Source organism: Coregonus clupeaformis, chromosome 10 (assembly GCF_020615455.1).
Source record: "Coregonus clupeaformis isolate EN_2021a chromosome 10, ASM2061545v1, whole genome shotgun sequence".
Lineage (NCBI taxonomy): Eukaryota > Metazoa > Chordata > Actinopteri > Salmoniformes > Salmonidae > Coregonus > Coregonus clupeaformis.
In genome coordinates, this window is record NC_059201.1 from 45,886,897 (window position 1) to 45,905,056 (window position 18,160).

Below are 18,160 nucleotides of genomic sequence, written 5' to 3' on the forward strand. Positions count from 1 at the left end.
TCTCTCTCTCTCTGTCTCCTCCTTCTCGTCTCTCATATGACAGAAAGACAAAAGAACAAGCAAGAATTTAGTTCATCATTATTTATATATATATATATATATATATATTTTCTTTTCACATTCACGCTATGAAATAAGCAAACAGCTTAACTCAGGAATATTATAAATAGCTCAATAACATTTTATTTTATTCATTTATTTTATTATTATTATTTTTAATCCGTCAATATATCTCTCATTCACCAACTCAACCGATTATCAACCAAACAGTTTTACAGTCAAGCAATAGTTAATTCAAAAGAAGATTTCACTTGTGTGCAAAATTCAGTGGAGGTGGGGGAGAGGCACATCTGTCGTGCGTAACTCTAAACTCCTGAAATCCTACGCGTGCGCAGTTCAGTCACCAATGTGATTTCAGAGTGGAAGGAGCGAACAGACCCGCTGTTGCTCCGTGCTCCCCTCCTATAGACAATAAGACTTAAGACATTAACAGAGCTCACAAACTGAACACATAGAACATACAAGACATATCCAACTTCGAAGTTTGTTATCACTTATCTGCAGATTTATAGTAATGATGTTATCAAATACAAAACATCTCTATACACTCTTAAAAAGTCCTCCCTGTAGGCTCATGATTAGTTAGTAAACGTTCTCTTTTTATAGAGACTCATAAGATTTTTAAACTTATTGTCCTTCCAGGGGGCTCATAGTTTATATAGTTTAAGAATTACAAACGTTCTCGCAAACAGAGACTCATAAGATATTTAACCTTAACTTCGTTGTAGGGGTTTTAACTTTTTACTCTAGGGGCTTAACTTTTGAAAACAAAAAATACCTAACACATTTATTTACAAGAGACTAAAAACCCCTGGTCCTTAGTCTTAGTCGACACACATCTGGAACTCATCAAGCACGCAGCCACACTCACTCTGTTTCACACACACACACGCTGACAGAGAAATGTGCTTTTCCTCCTCTCAGACACACACACACACCGGATCCGTACACTCAAAGCATGCTTATCGCCGTTCCTAAATTTCTTTATATTCCATTCTAAATTTGTGCTACCTTAAGTTGCAGACATTAAATGAGAGGTCACTTTGGACATATAATTCGTCAACCATATTCCAAGAGGTAACATACAATTTAATATATCTCGTACAAACTCACTGTTCCCAGAACAGACCCGAGAGTCGATGTAATAACTCTCCTAGGATTTATGGCCATCATATTGATGCCTTGGTATCCAAGGGCTTGCTTAAATTAACGGCGCCCTAAAAGTATACTCATTTACTTATTTCCTGACCTTATTCCATCATGCTTTTCCTTGGACACTCTCTCACACTTTTTCCAAGGCAAAATATGTGTGTCCTATCGGTGTGCCCTATAGACACTCCCCACTGTTTGCGTTGTTCTCAACGCAAACTAATTCAGAAAATTTAGAACGGAATTCCTATCACACAGCAAAAAGGAGCAAAACGCACACACAAGTTCTTTGACGGTACATCCCCCCAGCGCACACACACACAGCCACACGAACCGACCAGCGCCCAAAGTTTGTGAGAAAGCTCACCTTATTTGCATGCCTCTTGAGCGGGAGTCACTTCGTAGCCCATGAATGGAACGCCGAGAGAAGATACAAGACGCCCCAATCCTCGTCGCCATTATGTAGTGTCTAAAAGACACACCTTTGCTGATCCATGCTGTGATGATAAGAAGTCCGCCGACACTGTACTTTGATTATAAAGGTTTATTATAACAAAGAGTTTACAGTGTCCAATTTACCGATACCTGCAGATATCTAGAGAACAGCCGGAGCCAATCTGATTAGCTATTCTCCTCTCTCTGTTCAAGACATGGCATTTATATCATACATGGCCAGAGCATGGCGTGATTCTAACATCCAATCCCTGGCCATTACATATCCTCTTTTCCAGGAATTTAGTAATGCTTTCCAGATGTTTCAACAAAGTAGAGCAAAGTTCATCTGTTACACAATTTTGTAAACGTCAGCACAATCCTAAACCCTCAGACACTTCACTGTACAAAGAAGGCAGTTTGCACAAATTAAATAATTGATCGCTACGTGAACACGCAACCTTTTAATCTGGATTGAGATGCGATACCTGTGCACCCTGAGGTCTCGGATGAGTAGTATATTTGGAGGGGAGTTGTAGTTAAAATTTATTTGACTGGCAGATTCGGAATGGAGGCCCTATTATCTGGGGAAATGTACCATCTGTCGATATCCCCTCGTCAGAACGTGCCTCCACCCGGCAGGTTAGGTGTATTGCAATGTGTAAAGTTCGAGCCCGGATAGCTCAGTCGGTAGAGCATCAGACTTTTAATCTGAGGGTCCAGGGTTCAAGTCCCTGTTCGGGCGTTTCTTTGGCATTTACATTCATTTAAGAGCCATTCCATATATATCCAGGCATTTTCGGTGACTTTGCAGGGCATGTTCACCAGTGGAGATCACACTACCATAAACAAGGATGCTCACTCGGCAGAGCATCAGACATTTCATCTGAGGGTTAATGTGCAAAGTTAGAGCCTGGATAGCTCAGTCGGTAGAGCATCAGACTTTTAATCTGAGGGTCCAGGGTTCAAGTCCCTGTTTGGGCGTTTCTTTGGCATTTACATTTCTTTAAGAGCCATTCCATATATATCCAGGCATTTTCTGTGACTTTGCAGGGCATGTTCACCAGTGGAGATCACACTACCATAAACAAGGATGCTCACTCGGCAGAGCATCAGACATTTCATCTGAGGGTTCAAGTCCCTTTTTGGGCATTGCTGAGACATTTTCCTTCCTTCAAGAGGCAGTCTTTTTGGCCAGGCTTTTTCTGTGACTTTCATGGACATTTTCAACAGTGGACAATGCACACCCAGAGCCCAGATAGCTAATTCGGCAGATCATCAGACTTTTAAGCTGAGGCTCCAGGCTTAACCTCCCTGTTTGGATGACCAATTTTAAACTGGCATGAACACAGCATCCTCTGACTAAGAAATGTTGCTGTATGCAATGCTTTTGCAAGAGAGAATTCTCCTCTTAAGCAGCATTGGTTTGTATGTTTGCGAGCGAGAATTGTACTGTAAAGCGACATTGGTTATTTTGCTGATTTTTTGACTTTGCTGTACAAAGAAGACACTTTGCACAAATTAAATAATTGATCGCTACGTGAACACGCAACCTTTTAATCTGGATTGAGACGCGATACCTGTGCACCCTGAGGTCTCGGATGAGTAGTATATTTGGAGGGGAGTTGTAATTAAAATTTCTTTGACTGGCAGATTCGGAATGGAGGCCCTATTATCTGGGGAAATGTACCATCTGTCGATATCCCCTCGTCAGAACGTGCCTCCACCCGGCAGGTTAGGTGTATTGCAATGTGTAAATTTAGAGCCCGGATAGCTCAGTCGGTAGAGCATCAGGCTTTTAATCTGAGGGTCCAGGGTTCAAGTCCCTGTTCGGGCGTTTCTTTGGCATTTACATTCCTTTAAGAGCCATTCCATATATATCCAGGCATTTTCGGTGACTTTGCAGGGCATGTTCACCAGTGGAGATCACACTACCATAAACAAGGATGCTCACTCGGCAGAATATCAGACTTTTCATTTGAGGGTTCAAGTCCCTTTTTGGCCGTTGCTTTGACATTTTCCTTCCTTCAAGAGCCAGTCTTTTTGGCCAGGCTTTTTCTGTGACTTTCATGGACATTTTCACCAGTGTACAATGCACAGCCAGAGCCCAGATAGCTAATTCGGCAGAGCATCAGACTTTTAAGATGAGGCTCCAGGCTTAACCACCCTGTTTGGATGACCAATTTTAAACTGGCATGAACACAGCATCCTCTGACTAAGAAATGTTGCTGTATGCGATGCTTTTGCAAGAGAGAATTCTCCTCTTAAGCAGCATTGGTTTGTATGTTTGCGAGCAAGAATTGTACTGCAAAGCGACATTGGTTCTATTGCTGATTTATTGACTTTGCTGTACAAAGAAGGCAGTTTGCACAAATTAAATAATTGATCGCTACGTGAACACGCAACCTTTTAATCTGGATTGAGACGCGATACCTTTGCACCCTGAGGTCTCGGATGAGTAGTATATTTGGAGGGGAGTTGTAGTTAAAATTTCGTTGACTGGCGGATTTGGAATGGAGGCCCTATTATCTGGGGAAATGTACCATCTGTCGATATCCCCTCGTCAGAACGTGCCTCTACCCGGCAGGTTAGGTGTATTGCAATGTGTAAAGTTAGAGCCCGGATAGCTCAGTCGGTAGAGCATCAGGCTTTTAATCTGAGGGTCCAGGGTTCAAGTCCCTGTTCGGGCGTTTCTTTGGCATTTACATTCCTTTAAGAGCCATTCCATATATATCCAGGCATTTTCGGTGACTTTGCAGGGCATGTTCACCAGTGGAGATCACACTACCATAAACAAGGATGCTCACTCGGCAGAACATCAGACTTTTCATCTGAGGGTTCAAGTCCCTTTTTGGCCGTTGCTTTGACATTTTCCTTCCTTCAAGAGGCAGTCTTTTTGGCCAGGCTTTTTCTGTGACTTTCATGGACATTTTCACCAGTGTACAATGCACAGCCAGAGCCCAGATAGCTAATTCGGCAGAGCATCAGACTTTTAAGATGAGGCTCCAGGCTTAACCACCCTGTTTGGATGACCAATTTTAAACTGGCATGAACACAGCATCCTCTGACTAAGAAATGTTGCTGTATGCGATGCTTTTGCAAGAGAGAATTCTCCTCTTAAGCAGCATTGGTTTGTATGTTTGCGAGCAAGAATTGTACTGTAAAGCGACATTGGTTATTTTGCTGATTTATTGACTTTGCTGTACAAAGAAGACACTTTGCACAAATTAAATAATTGATCGCTACGTGAACACGCAACCTTTTAATCTGGATTGAGACGCGATACCTTTGCACCCTGAGGTCTCGGATGAGTAGTATATTTGGAGGGGAGTTGTAGTTAAAATTTCTTTGACTGGCAGATTCGGAATGGAGGCCCTATTATCTGGGGAAATGTACCATCTGTCGATATCCCCTCGTCAGAACGTGCCTCCACCCGGCAGGTTAGGTGTATTGCAATGTGTAAATTTAGAGCCCGGATAGCTCAGTCGGTAGAGCATCAGGCTTTTAATCTGAGGGTCCAGGGTTCAAGTCCCTGTTCGGGCGTTTCTTTGGCATTTACATTCCTTTAAGAGCCATTCCATATATATCCAGGCATTTTCGGTGACTTTGCAGGGCATGTTCACCAGTGGAGATCACACTACCATAAACAAGGATGCTCACTCGGCAGAATATCAGACTTTTCATTTGAGGGTTCAAGTCCCTTTTTGGCCGTTGCTTTGACATTTTCCTTCCTTCAAGAGCCAGTCTTTTTGGCCAGGCTTTTTCTGTGACTTTCATGGACATTTTCACCAGTGTACAATGCACAGCCAGAGCCCAGATAGCTAATTCGGCAGAGCATCAGACTTTTAAGATGAGGCTCCAGGCTTAACCACCCTGTTTGGATGACCAATTTTAAACTGGCATGAACACAGCATCCTCTGACTAAGAAATGTTGCTGTATGCGATGCTTTTGCAAGAGAGAATTCTCCTCTTAAGCAGCATTGGTTTGTATGTTTGCGAGCAAGAATTGTACTGCAAAGCGACATTGGTTCTATTGGTGATTTATTGACTTTGCTGTACAAAGAAGGCAGTTTGCACAAATTAAATAATTGATCGCTACGTGAACACGCAACCTTTTAATCTGGATTGAGACGCGATACCTTTGCACCCTGAGGTCTCGGATGAGTAGTATATTTGGAGGGGAGTTGTAGTTAAAATTTATTTGACTGGCAGATTCGGAATTGAGGCCCTATTATCTGGGGAAATGTACCATCTCTCGATATCCCCTCGTCAGAACGTGCCTCCACCCGGCAGGTTAGGTGTATTGCAATGTGTAAAGTTAGAGCCCGGATAGCTCAGTCGGTAGAGCATCAGACTTTTAATCTGAGGGTCCAGGGTTCAAGTCCCTGTTCGGGCGTTTCTTTGGCATTTACATTTCTTTAAGAGCCATTCCATATATATCCAGGCATTTTCGGTGACTTTGCAGGGCATGTTCACCAGTGGAGATCACACTACCATAAACAAGGATGCTCACTCGGCAGAGCATCAGACATTTCATCTGAGGGTTCAAGTCCCTTTTTGGGCATTGCTGAGACATTTTCCTTCCTTCAAGAGGCAGTCTTTTTGGCCAGGCTTTTTCTGTGACTTTCATGGACATTTTCAACAGTGGACAATGCACACCCAGAGCCCAGATAGCTAATTCGGCAGAGCATCAGACTTTTAAGATGAGGCTCCAGGCTTAACCACCCTGTTTGGATGACCAATTTTAAACTGGCATGAACACAGCATCCTCCGACTAAGAAATGTTGCTGTATGCAATGCTTTTGCAAGAGAGAATTCTCCTCTTAAGCAGCATTGGTTTGTATGTTTGCGAGCGAGAATTGTACTGTAAAGCGACATTGGTTATTTTGCTGATTTATTGACTTTGCTGTACAAAGAAGACACTTTGCACAAATTAAATAATTGATCGCTACGTGAACACGCAACCTTTTAATCTGGATTGAGACGCGATACCTGTGCACCCTGAGGTCTCGGATGAGTAGTATATTTGGAGGGGAGTTGTAGTTAAAATTTCTTTGACTGACAGATTCGGAATGGAGGCCCTATTATCTGGGGAAATGTACCATCTGTCGATATCCCCTCGTCAGAACGTGCCTCCACCCGGCAGGTTAGGTGTATTGCAATGTGTAAAGTTAGAGCCCGGATAGCTCAGTCGGTAGAGCATCAGACTTTTAATCTGAGGGTCCAGGGTTCAAGTCCCTGTTCGGGCGTTTCTTTGGCATTTACATTCCTTTAAGAGCCATTCCATATATATCCAGGCATTTTCGGTGACTTTGCAGGGCATGTTCACCAGTGGAGATCACACTACCATAAACAAGGATGCTCACTCGGCAGAATATCAGACTTTTCATTTGAGGGTTCAAGTCCCTTTTTGGCCGTTGCTTTGACATTTTCCTTCCTTCAAGAGCCAGTCTTTTTGGCCAGGCTTTTTCTGTGACTTTCATGGACATTTTCACCAGTGTACAATGCACAGCCAGAGCCCAGATAGCTAATTCGGCAGAGCATCAGACTTTTAAGATGAGGCTCCAGGCTTAACCACCCTGTTTGGATGACCAATTTTAAACTGGCATGAACACAGCATCCTCCGACTAAGAAATGTTGCTGTATGCAATGCTTTTGCAAGAGAGAATTCTCCTCTTAAGCAGCATTGGTTTGTATGTTTGCGAGCGAGAATTGTACTGTAAAGCGACATTGGTTATTTTGCTGATTTATTGACTTTGCTGTACAAAGAAGACACTTTGCACAAATTAAATAATTGATCGCTACGTGAACACGCAACCTTTTAATCTGGATTGAGACGCGATACCTTTGCACCCTGAGGTCTCGGATGAGTAGTATATTTGGAGGGGAGTTGTAGTTAAAATTTCTTTGACTGACAGATTCGGAATGGAGGCCCTATTATCTGGGGAAATGTACCATCTGTCGATATCCCCTCGTCAGAACGTGCCTCCACCCGGCAGGTTAGGTGTATTGCAATGTGTAAAGTTAGAGCCCGGATAGCTCAGTCGGTAGAGCATCAGACTTTTAATCTGAGGGTCCAGGGTTCAAGTCCCTGTTCGGGCGTTTCTTTGGCATTTACATTCCTTTAAGAGCCATTCCATATATATCCAGGCATTTTCGGTGACTTTGCAGGGCATGTTCACCAGTGGAGATCACACTACCATAAACAAGGATGCTCACTCGGCAGAGCATCAGACATTTCATCTGAGGGTTCAAGTCCCTTTTTGGGCATTGCTGAGACATTTTCCTTCCTTCAAGAGGCAGTCTTTTTGGCCAGGCTTTTTCTGTGACTTTCATGGACATTTTCAACAGTGGACAATGCACACCCAGAGCCCAGATAGCTAATTCGGCAGAGCATCAGACTTTTAAGATGAGGCTCCAGGCTTAACCACCCTGTTTGGATGACCAATTTTAAACTGGCATGAACACAGCATCCTCTGACTAAGAAATGTTGCTGTATGCGATGCTTTTGCAAGAGAGAATTCTCCTCTTAAGCAGCATTGGTTTGTATGTTTGCGAGCGAGAATTGTACTGTAAAGCGACATTGGTTATTTTGCTGATTTATTGACTTTGCTGACAAAGAAGGCAGTTTGCACAAATTAAATAATTGATCGCTACGTGAACACGCAACCTTTTAATCTGGATTGAGACGCGATACCTTTGCACCCTGAGGTCTCGGATGAGTAGTATATTTGGAGGGGAGTTGTAGTTAAAATTTATTTGACTGGCAGATTCGGAATGGAGGCCCTATTATCTGGGGAAATGTACCATCTCTCGATATCCCCTCGTCAGAACGTGCCTCCACCCGGTAGGTTAGGTGTATTGCAATGGGCAAAGTTAGAGCCTGGATAGCTCAGTCGGTAGAGCATCAGACTTTTAATCTGAGGGTCCAGGGTTCAAGTCCCTGTTCGGGCGTTTCTTTGGCATTTACATTTCTTTAAGAGCCATTCCATATATATCCAGGCATTTTCGGTGACTTTGCAGGGCATGTTCACCAGTGGAGATCACACTACCATAAACAAGGATGCTCACTCGGCAGAATATCAGACTTTTCATCTGAGGGTTCAAGTCCCTTTTTGGCCGTTGCTTTGACATTTTCCTTCCTTCAAGAGGCAGTCTTTTTGGCCAGGCTTTTTCTGTGACTTTCATGGACATTTTCACCAGTGTACAATGCACAGCCAGAGCCCAGATAGCTAATTCGGCAGAGCATCAGACTTTTAAGATGAGGCTCCAGGCTTAACCTCCCTGTTTGGATGACCAATTTTAAACTGGCATGAACACAGCATCCTCTGACTAAGAAATGTTGCTGTATGCGATGCTTTTGCAAGAGAGAATTCTCCTCTTAAGCAGCATTGGTTTGTATGTTTGCGAGCAAGAATTGTACTGTAAAGCGACATTGGTTATTTTGCTGATTTATTGACTTTGCTGACAAAGAAGGCAGTTTGCACAAATTAAATAATTGATCGCTACGTGAACAAGCAACCTTTTAATCTGGATTGAGACGCGATACCTTTGCACCCTGAGGTCTCGGATGAGTAGTATATTTGGAGGGGAGTTGTAGTTAAAATTTATTTGACTGGCAGATTCGGAATGGAGGCCCTATTATCTGGGGAAATGTACCATCTGTCGATATCCCCTCGTCAGAACGTGCCTCCACCCGGCAGGTTAGGTGTATTGCAATGTGTAAAGTTCGAGCCCGGATAGCTCAGTCGGTAGAGCATCAGACTTTTAATCTGAGGGTCCAGGGTTCAAGTCCCTGTTCGGGCGTTTCTTTGGCATTTACATTCATTTAAGAGCCATTCCATATATATCCAGGCATTTTCGGTGACTTTGCAGGGCATGTTCACCAGTGGAGATCACACTACCATAAACAAGGATGCTCACTCGGCAGAATATCAGACTTTTCATCTGAGGGTTCAAGTCCCTTTTTGGCCGTTGCTTTGACATTTTCCTTCCTTCAAGAGGCAGTCTTTTTGGCCAGGCTTTTTCTGTGACTTTCATGGACATTTTCACCAGTGTACAATGCACAGCCAGAGCCCAGATAGCTAATTCGGCAGAGCATCAGACTTTTAAGATGAGGCTCCAGGCTTAACCACCCTGTTTGGATGACCAATTTTAAACTGGCATGAACACAGCATCCTCTGACTAAGAAATGTTGCTGTATGCGATGCTTTTGCAAGAGAGAATTCTCCTCTTAAGCAGCATTGGTTTGTATGTTTGCGAGCAAGAATTGTACTGCAAAGCGACATTGGTTCTATTGGTGATTTATTGACTTTGCTGTACAAAGAAGGCAGTTTGCACAAATTAAATAATTGATCGCTACGTGAACAAGCAACCTTTTAATCTGGATTGAGACGCGATACCTTTGCACCCTGAGGTCTCGGATGAGTAGTATATTTGGAGGGGAGTTGTAGTTAAAATTTCTTTGACTGGCAGATTCGGAATGGAGGCCCTATTATCTGGGGAAATGTACCATCTCTCGATATCCCCTCGTCAGAACGTGCCTCCACCCGGCAGGTTAGGTGTATTGCAATGTGCAAAGTTTGAGCCTGGATAGCTCAGTCGGTAGAGCATCAGACTTTCAATCTGAGGTTCCAGGGTTCAAGTCCCTGTTCGGGTGTTTCTTTGGAATTTACATTTCTTTAAGAGCCATTCCATATATATCCAGGCATTTTCAGTGACTTTGCAGGGCATGTTCACCAGTGGAGATCACACTACCATAAACAAGGATGCTCACTCGGCAGAGCATCAGACATTTCATCTGAGGGTTCAAGTCCCTTTTTGGGCATTGCTGAGACATTTTCCTTCCTTCAAGAGGCAGTCTTTTTGGCCAGGCTTTTTCTGTGACTTTCATGGACATTTTCACCAGTGTACAATGCACAGCCAGAGCCCAGATAGCTAATTCGGCAGAGCATCAGACTTTTAAGATGAGGCTCCAGGCTTAACCACCCTGTTTGGATGACCAATTTTAAACTGGCATGAACACAGCATCCTCTGACTAAGAAATGTTGCTGTATGCGATGCTTTTGCAAGAGAGAATTCTCCTCTTAAGCAGCATTGGTTTGTATGTTTGCGAGCGAGAATTGTACTGTAAAGCGACATTGGTTATTTTGCTGATTTATTGACTTTGCTGTACAAAGAAGGCAGTTTGCACAAATTAAATAATTGATCGCTACGTGAACAAGCAACCTTTTAATCTGGATTGAGACGCGATACCTTTGCACCCTGAGGTCTCGGATGAGTAGTATATTTGGAGGGGAGTTGTAGTTAAAATTTATTTGACTGGCAGATTCGGAATGGAGGCCCTATTATCTGGGGAAATGTACCATCTCTCGATATCCCCTCGTCAGAACGTGCCTCCACCCGGCAGGTTAGGTGTATTGCAATGTGCAAAGTTTGAGCCTGGATAGCTCAGTCGGTAGAGCATCAGACTTTTAATTTGAGGTTCCAGGGTTCAAGTCCCTGTTTGGGTGTTTCTTTGGAATTTACATTTCTTTAAGAGCCATTCCATATATATCCAGGCATTTTCAGTGACTTTGCAGGGCATGTTCACCAGTGGAGATCACACTACCATAAACAAGGATGCTCACTCGGCAGAGCATCAGACATTTCATCTGAGGGTTCAAGTCCCTTTTTGGGCATTGCTGAGACATTTTCCTTCCTTCAAGAGGCAGTCTTTTTGGCCAGGCTTTTTCTGTGACTTTCATGGACATTTTCACCAGTGTACAATGCACAGCCAGAGCCCAGATAGCTAATTCGGCAGAGCATCAGACTTTTAAGATGAGGCTCCAGGCTTAACCTCCCTGTTTGGATGACCAATTTTAAACTGGCATGAACACAGCATCCTCTGACTAAGAAATGTTGCTGTATGCGATGCTTTTGCAAGAGAGAATTCTCCTCTTAAGCAGCATTGGTTTGTATGTTTGCGAGCAAGAATTGTACTGCAAAGCGACATTGGTTCTATTGGTGATTTATTGACTTTGCTGTACAAAGAAGGCAGTTTGCACAAATTAAATAATTGATCGCTACGTGAACACGCAACCTTTTAATCTGGATTGAGACGCGATACCTTTGCACCCTGAGGTCTCGGATTAGTAGTATATTTGGAGGGGAGTTGTAGTTAAAATTTATTTGACTGGCAGATTCGGAATGGAGGCCCTATTATCTGGGGAAATGTACCATCTGTCGATATCCCCTCGTCAGAACGTGCCTCCACCCGGCAGGTTAGGTGTATTGCAATGTGCAAAGTTAGAGCCCGGATAGCTCAGTCGGTAGAGCATCAGACTTTTAATCTGAGGGTCCAGGGTTCAAGTCCCTGTTCGGGCGTTTCTTTGGCATTTACATTCCTTTAAGAGCCATTCCATATATATCCAGGCATTTTCGGTGACTTTGCAGGGCATGTTCACCAGTGGAGATCACACTACCATAAACAAGGATTCTTACTCGGCAGAGCATCAGACTTTTCATCTGAGGGTTCAAGTCCCTTTTTGGCCGTTGCTTTGACATTTTCCTTCCTTTAAGAGGCAGTCTTTTTGGCCAGGCTTTTTCTGTGACTTTCATGGACATTTTCACCAGTGTACAATGCACAGCCAGAGCCCAGATAGCTAATTCGGCAGAGCATCAGACTTTTAAGATGAGGCTCCAGGCTTAACCACCCTGTTTGGATGACCAATTTTAAACTGGCATGAACACAGCATCCTCTGACTAAGAAATGTTGCTGTATGCGATGCTTTTGCAAGAGAGAATTCTCCTCTTAAGCAGCATTGGTTTGTATGTTTGCGAGCAAGAATTGTACTGCAAAGCGACATTGGTTCTATTGGTGATTTATTGACTTTGCTGTACAAAGAAGGCAGTTTGCACAAATTAAATAATTGATCGCTACGTGAACAAGCAACCTTTTAATCTGGATTGAGACGCGATACCTTTGCACCCTGAGGTCTCGGATGAGTAGTATATTTGGAGGGGAGTTGTAGTTAAAATTTATTTGACTGGCAGATTCGGAATGGAGGCCCTATTATCTGGGGAAATGTACCATCTCTCGATATCCCCTCGTCAGAACGTGCCTCCACCCGGCAGGTTAGGTGTATTGCAATGTGCAAAGTTAGAGCCTGGATAGCTCAGTCGGTAGAGCATCAGACTTTTAATCTGAGGGTCCAGGGTTCAAGTCCCTGTTCGGGTGTTTCTTTGGCATTTACATTTCTTTAAGAGCCATTCCATATATATCCAGGCATTTTCGGTGACTTTGCAGGGCATGTTCACCAGTGGAGATCACACTACCATAAACAAGGATGCTCACTCGGCAGAGCATCAGACATTTCATCTGAGGGTTCAAGTCCCTTTTTGGGCATTGCTTTGACATTTTCCTTCCTTCAAGAGGCAGTCTTTTTGGCCAGGCTTTTTCTGTGACTTTCATGGACATTTTCACCAGTGTACAATGCACACCCAGAGCCCAGATAGCTAATTCGGCAGATCATCAGACTTTTAAGCTGAGGCTCCAGGCTTAACCACCCTGTTTGGATGACCAATTTTAAACTGGCATGAACACAGCATCCTCTGACTAAGAAATGTTGCTGTATGCGATGCTTTTGCAAGAGAGAATTCTCCTCTTAAGCAGCATTGGTTTGTATGTTTGCGAGCGAGAATTGTACTGTAAAGCGACATTGGTTATTTTGCTGATTTATTGACTTTGCTGTACAAAGAAGGCAGTTTGCACAAATTAAATAATTGATCGCTACGTGAACACGCAACCTTTTAATCTGGATTGAGACGCGATACCTTTGCACCTGAGGTCTCTGATTAGTAGTATATTTGGAGGGGAGTTGTAGTTAAAATTTCTTTGACTGGCAGATTCGGAATGGAGGCCCTATTATCTGGGGAAATGTACCATCTGTCGATATCCCCTCGTCAGAACGTGCCTCCACCCGGCAGGTTAGGTGTATTGCAATGTGTAAAGTTAGAGCCCGGATAGCTCAGTCGGTAGAGCATCAGACTTTTAATCTGAGGGTCCAGGGTTCAAGTCCCTGTTCGGGCGTTTCTTTGGCATTTACATTCCTTTAAGAGCCATTCCATATATATCCAGGCATTTTCGGTGACTTTGCAGGGCATGTTCACCAGTGGAGATCACACTACCATAAACAAGGATGCTCACTCGGCAGAATATCAGACTTTTCATCTGAGGGTTCAAGTCCCTTTTTGGCCGTTGCTTTGACATTTTCCTTCCTTTAAGAGGCAGTCTTTTTGGCCAGGCTTTTTCTGTGACTTTCATGGACATTTTCACCAGTGTACAATGCACAGCCAGAGCCCAGATAGCTAATTCGGCAGAGCATCAGACTTTTAAGATGAGGCTCCAGGCTTAACCTCCCTGTTTGGATGACCAATTTTAAACTGGCATGAACACAGCATCCTCTGACTAAGAAATGTTGCTGTATGCGATGCTTTTGCAAGAGAGAATTCTCCTCTTAAGCAGCATTGGTTTGTATGTTTGCGAGCGAGAATTGTACTGTAAAGCGACATTGGTTATTTTGCTGATTTATTGACTTTGCTGACAAAGAAGGCAGTTTGCACAAATTAAATAATTGATCGCTACGTGAACAAGCAACCTTTTAATCTGGATTGAGACGCGATACCTTTGCACCCTGAGGTCTCGGATGAGTAGTATATTTGGAGGGGAGTTGTAGTTAAAATTTATTTGACTGGCAGATTCGGAATGGAGGCCCTATTATCTGGGGAAATGTACCATCTGTCGATATCCCCTCGTCAGAACGTGCCTCCACCCGGCAGGTTAGGTGTATTGCAATGTGTAAAGTTAGAGCCCGGATAGCTCAGTCGGTAGAGCATCAGACTTTTAATCTGAGGGTCCAGGGTTCAAGTCCCTGTTCGGGCGTTTCTTTGGCATTTACATTCCTTTAAGAGCCATTCCATATATATCCAGGCATTTTCTGTGACTTTGCAGGGCATGTTCACCAGTGGAGATCACACTACCATAAACAAGGATGCTCACTCGGCAGAGCATCAGACATTTCATCTGAGGGTTCAAGTCCCTTTTTGGGCATTGCTGAGACATTTTCCTTCCTTCAAGAGGCAGTCTTTTTGGCCAGGCTTTTTCTGTGACTTTCATGGACATTTTCACCAGTGTACAATGCACAGCCCAGAGCCCAGATAGCTAATTCGGCAGATCATCAGACTTTTAAGCTGAGGCTCCAGGCTTAACCTCCCTGTTTGGATGACCAATTTTAAACTGGCATGAACACAGCATCCTCTGACTAAGAAATGTTGCTGTATGCAATGCTTTTGCAAGAGAGAATTCTCCTCTTAAGCAGCATTGGTTTGTATGTTTGCGAGCAAGAATTGTACTGCAAAGCGACATTGGTTCTATTGGTGATTTATTGACTTTGCTGTACAAAGAAGGCAGTTTGCACAAATTAAATAATTGATCGCTACGTGAACACGCAACCTTTTAATCTGGATTGAGACGCGATACCTTTGCACCCTGAGGTCTCGGATGAGTAGTATATTTGGAGGGGAGTTGTAGTTAAAATTTATTTGACTGGCAGATTCGGAATGGAGGCCCTATTATCTGGGGAAATGTACCATCTGTCGATATCCCCTCGTCAGAACGTGCCTCCACCCGGCAGGTTAGGTGTATTGCAATGTGCAAAGTTAGAGCCCGGATAGCTCAGTCGGTAGAGCATCAGACTTTTAATCTGAGGGTCCAGGGTTCAAGTCCCTGTTCGGGCGTTTCTTTGGCATTTACATTCCTTTAAGAGCCATTCCATATATATCCAGGCATTTTCGGTGACTTTGCAGGGCATGTTCACCAGTGGAGATCACACTACCATAAACAAGGATGCTCACTCGGCAGAATATCAGACTTTTCATCTGAGGGTTCAAGTCCCTTTTTGGCCGTTGCTTTGACATTTTCCTTCCTTTAAGAGGCAGTCTTTTTGGCCAGGCTTTTTCTGTGACTTTCATGGACATTTTCACCAGTGTACAATGCACACCCAGAGCCCAGATAGCTAATTCGGCAGAGCATCAGACTTTTAAGATGAGGCTCCAGGCTTAACCACCCTGTTTGGATGACCAATTTTAAACTGGCATGAACACAGCATCCTCTGACTAAGAAATGTTGCTGTATGCGATGCTTTTGCAAGAGAGAATTCTCCTCTTAAGCAGCATTGGTTTGTATGTTTGCGAGCAAGAATTGTACTGCAAAGCGACATTGGTTCTATTGGTGATTTATTGACTTTGCTGTACAAAGAAGGCAGTTTGCACAAATTAAATAATTGATCGCTACGTGAACACGCAACCTTTTAATCTGGATTGAGACGCGATACCTTTGCACCCTGAGGTCTCGGATGAGTAGTATATTTGGAGGGGAGTTGTAGTTAAAATTTCTTTGACTGACAGATTCGGAATGGAGGCCCTATTATCTGGGGAAATGTACCATCTGTCGATATCCCCTCGTCAGAACGTGCCTCCACCCGGCAGGTTAGGTGTATTGCAATGTGTAAAGTTAGAGCCCGGATAGCTCAGTCGGTAGAGCATCAGACTTTTAATCTGAGGGTCCAGGGTTCAAGTCCCTGTTCGGGCGTTTCTTTGGCATTTACCTTCCTTTAAGAGCCATTCCATATATATCCAGGCATTTTCGGTGACTTTGCAGGGCATGTTCACCAGTGGAGATCACACTACCATAAACAAGGATGCTCACTCGGCAGAATATCAGACTTTTCATCTGAGGGTTCAAGTCCCTTTTTGGGCATTGCTTTGACATTTTCCTTCCTTCAAGAGGCAGTCTTTTTGGCCAGGCTTTTTCTGTGACTTTCATGGACATTTTCACCAGTGTACAATGCACAGCCAGAGCCCAGATAGCTAATTCGGCAGAGCATCAGACTTTTAAGATGAGGCTCCAGGCTTAACCACCCTGTTTGGATGACCAATTTTAAACTGGCATGAACACAGCATCCTCTGACTAAGAAATGTTGCTGTATGCGATGCTTTTGCAAGAGAGAATTCTCCTCTTAAGCAGCATTGGTTTGTATGTTTGCGAGCAAGAATTGTACTGCAAAGCGACATTGGTTCTTTTGGTGATTTATTGACTTTGCTGTACAAAGAAGGCAGTTTGCACAAATTAAATAATTGATCGCTACGTGAACACGCAACCTTTTAATCTGGATTGAGACGCGATACCTTTGCACCCTGAGGTCTCGGATTAGTAGTATATTTGGAGGGGAGTTGTAGTTAAAATTTATTTGACTGGCAGATTCGGAATGGAGGCCCTATTATCTGGGGAAATGTACCATCTGTCGATATCCCCTCGTCAGAACGTGCCTCCACCCGGCAGGTTAGGTGTATTGCAATGTGCAAAGTTAGAGCCCGGATAGCTCAGTCGGTAGAGCATCAGACTTTTAATCTGAGGGTCCAGGGTTCAAGTCCCTGTTCGGGCGTTTCTTTGGCATTTACATTCCTTTAAGAGCCATTCCATATATATCCAGGCATTTTCGGTGACTTTGCAGGGCATGTTCACCAGTGGAGATCACACTACCATAAACAAGAATTCTTACTCGGCAGAGCATCAGACATTTCATCTGAGGGTTCAAGTCCCTTTTTGGGCATTGCTTTGACATTTTCCTTCCTTCAAGAGGCAGTCTTTTTGGCCAGGCTTTTTCTGTGACTTTCATGGACATTTTCACCAGTGTACAATGCACAGCCAGAGCCCAGATAGCTAATTTGGCAGAGCATCAGACTTTTAAGGTGAGGCTCCTGGCTTAACCACCCTGTTTGGATGACCAATTTTAAACTGGCATGAACACAGCATCCTCTGACTAAGAAATGTTGCTGTATGCGATGCTTTTGCAAGAGAGAATTCTCCTCTTAAGCAGCATTGGTTTGTATGTTTGCGAGCAAGAATTGTACTGTAAAGCGACATTGGTTCTATTGGTGATTTATTGACTTTGCTGTACAAAGAAGGCAGTTTGCACAAATTAAATAATTGATCGCTACGTAAACAAGCAACCTTTTAATCTGGATTGAGACGCGATACCTTTGCACCCTGAGGTCTCGGATGAGTAGTATATTTGGAGGGGAGTTGTAGTTAAAATTTATTTGACTGGCAGATTCGGAATGGAGGCCCTATTATCTGGGGAAATGTACCATCTGTCGATATCCCCTCGTCAGAACGTGCCTCCACCCGGCAGGTTAGGTGTATTGCAATGTGTAAAGTTAGAGCCCAGATAGCTCAGTCGGTAGAGCATCAGACTTTTAATCTGAGGGTCCAGGGTTCAAGTCCCTGTTCGGGTGGTTCTTTGGCATTTACATTCCTTTAAGAGCCATTCCATATATATCCAGGCATTTTCGGTGACTTTGCAGGGCATGTTCACCAGTGGAGATCACACTACCATAAACAAGAATTCTTACTCGGCAGAGCATCAGACATTTCATCTGAGGGTTCAAGTCCCTTTTTGGGCATTGCTTTGACATTTTC

At 43.6% G+C, this 18,160-nt stretch overlaps 20 non-coding genes across 20 annotated transcripts; all 20 read left to right on the forward strand.

Moving 5' to 3' along the window:
• Positions 1-2,313: 2,313 nt before the first annotated feature.
• On the forward strand, positions 2,314-2,386 carry trnak-uuu. The gene has a single exon. It is a non-coding gene; the product is annotated as a tRNA-Lys (tRNA).
• A 166-nt stretch (positions 2,387-2,552) lies between these two features.
• On the forward strand, positions 2,553-2,625 carry trnak-uuu. Its single transcript has one exon. It is a non-coding gene; the product is annotated as a tRNA-Lys (tRNA).
• Positions 2,626-3,405: 780 nt separating this feature from the next.
• trnak-uuu lies at positions 3,406-3,478 on the forward strand. Its single transcript has one exon. It is a non-coding gene; the product is annotated as a tRNA-Lys (tRNA).
• Positions 3,479-4,258: 780 nt separating this feature from the next.
• trnak-uuu lies at positions 4,259-4,331 on the forward strand. Its single transcript has one exon. It is a non-coding gene; the product is annotated as a tRNA-Lys (tRNA).
• A 780-nt stretch (positions 4,332-5,111) lies between these two features.
• On the forward strand, positions 5,112-5,184 carry trnak-uuu. Its single transcript has one exon. It is a non-coding gene; the product is annotated as a tRNA-Lys (tRNA).
• Positions 5,185-5,964: 780 nt separating this feature from the next.
• On the forward strand, positions 5,965-6,037 carry trnak-uuu. The gene has a single exon. It is a non-coding gene; the product is annotated as a tRNA-Lys (tRNA).
• Positions 6,038-6,817: 780 nt separating this feature from the next.
• Positions 6,818-6,890, forward strand: trnak-uuu. The gene has a single exon. It is a non-coding gene; the product is annotated as a tRNA-Lys (tRNA).
• Positions 6,891-7,670: 780 nt separating this feature from the next.
• Positions 7,671-7,743, forward strand: trnak-uuu. The gene has a single exon. It is a non-coding gene; the product is annotated as a tRNA-Lys (tRNA).
• A 779-nt stretch (positions 7,744-8,522) lies between these two features.
• On the forward strand, positions 8,523-8,595 carry trnak-uuu. Its single transcript has one exon. It is a non-coding gene; the product is annotated as a tRNA-Lys (tRNA).
• Positions 8,596-9,374: 779 nt separating this feature from the next.
• trnak-uuu lies at positions 9,375-9,447 on the forward strand. Its single transcript has one exon. It is a non-coding gene; the product is annotated as a tRNA-Lys (tRNA).
• A 780-nt stretch (positions 9,448-10,227) lies between these two features.
• Positions 10,228-10,300, forward strand: trnak-uuu. The gene has a single exon. It is a non-coding gene; the product is annotated as a tRNA-Glu (tRNA).
• Positions 10,301-11,080: 780 nt separating this feature from the next.
• Positions 11,081-11,153, forward strand: trnak-uuu. The gene has a single exon. It is a non-coding gene; the product is annotated as a tRNA-Lys (tRNA).
• A 780-nt stretch (positions 11,154-11,933) lies between these two features.
• On the forward strand, positions 11,934-12,006 carry trnak-uuu. The gene has a single exon. It is a non-coding gene; the product is annotated as a tRNA-Lys (tRNA).
• Positions 12,007-12,786: 780 nt separating this feature from the next.
• Positions 12,787-12,859, forward strand: trnak-uuu. The gene has a single exon. It is a non-coding gene; the product is annotated as a tRNA-Lys (tRNA).
• A 779-nt stretch (positions 12,860-13,638) lies between these two features.
• On the forward strand, positions 13,639-13,711 carry trnak-uuu. The gene has a single exon. It is a non-coding gene; the product is annotated as a tRNA-Lys (tRNA).
• A 779-nt stretch (positions 13,712-14,490) lies between these two features.
• Positions 14,491-14,563, forward strand: trnak-uuu. The gene has a single exon. It is a non-coding gene; the product is annotated as a tRNA-Lys (tRNA).
• A 781-nt stretch (positions 14,564-15,344) lies between these two features.
• trnak-uuu lies at positions 15,345-15,417 on the forward strand. The gene has a single exon. It is a non-coding gene; the product is annotated as a tRNA-Lys (tRNA).
• Positions 15,418-16,197: 780 nt separating this feature from the next.
• Positions 16,198-16,270, forward strand: trnak-uuu. The gene has a single exon. It is a non-coding gene; the product is annotated as a tRNA-Lys (tRNA).
• Positions 16,271-17,050: 780 nt separating this feature from the next.
• trnak-uuu lies at positions 17,051-17,123 on the forward strand. The gene has a single exon. It is a non-coding gene; the product is annotated as a tRNA-Lys (tRNA).
• A 780-nt stretch (positions 17,124-17,903) lies between these two features.
• Positions 17,904-17,976, forward strand: trnak-uuu. Its single transcript has one exon. It is a non-coding gene; the product is annotated as a tRNA-Lys (tRNA).
• Positions 17,977-18,160: the final 184 nt, after the last annotated feature.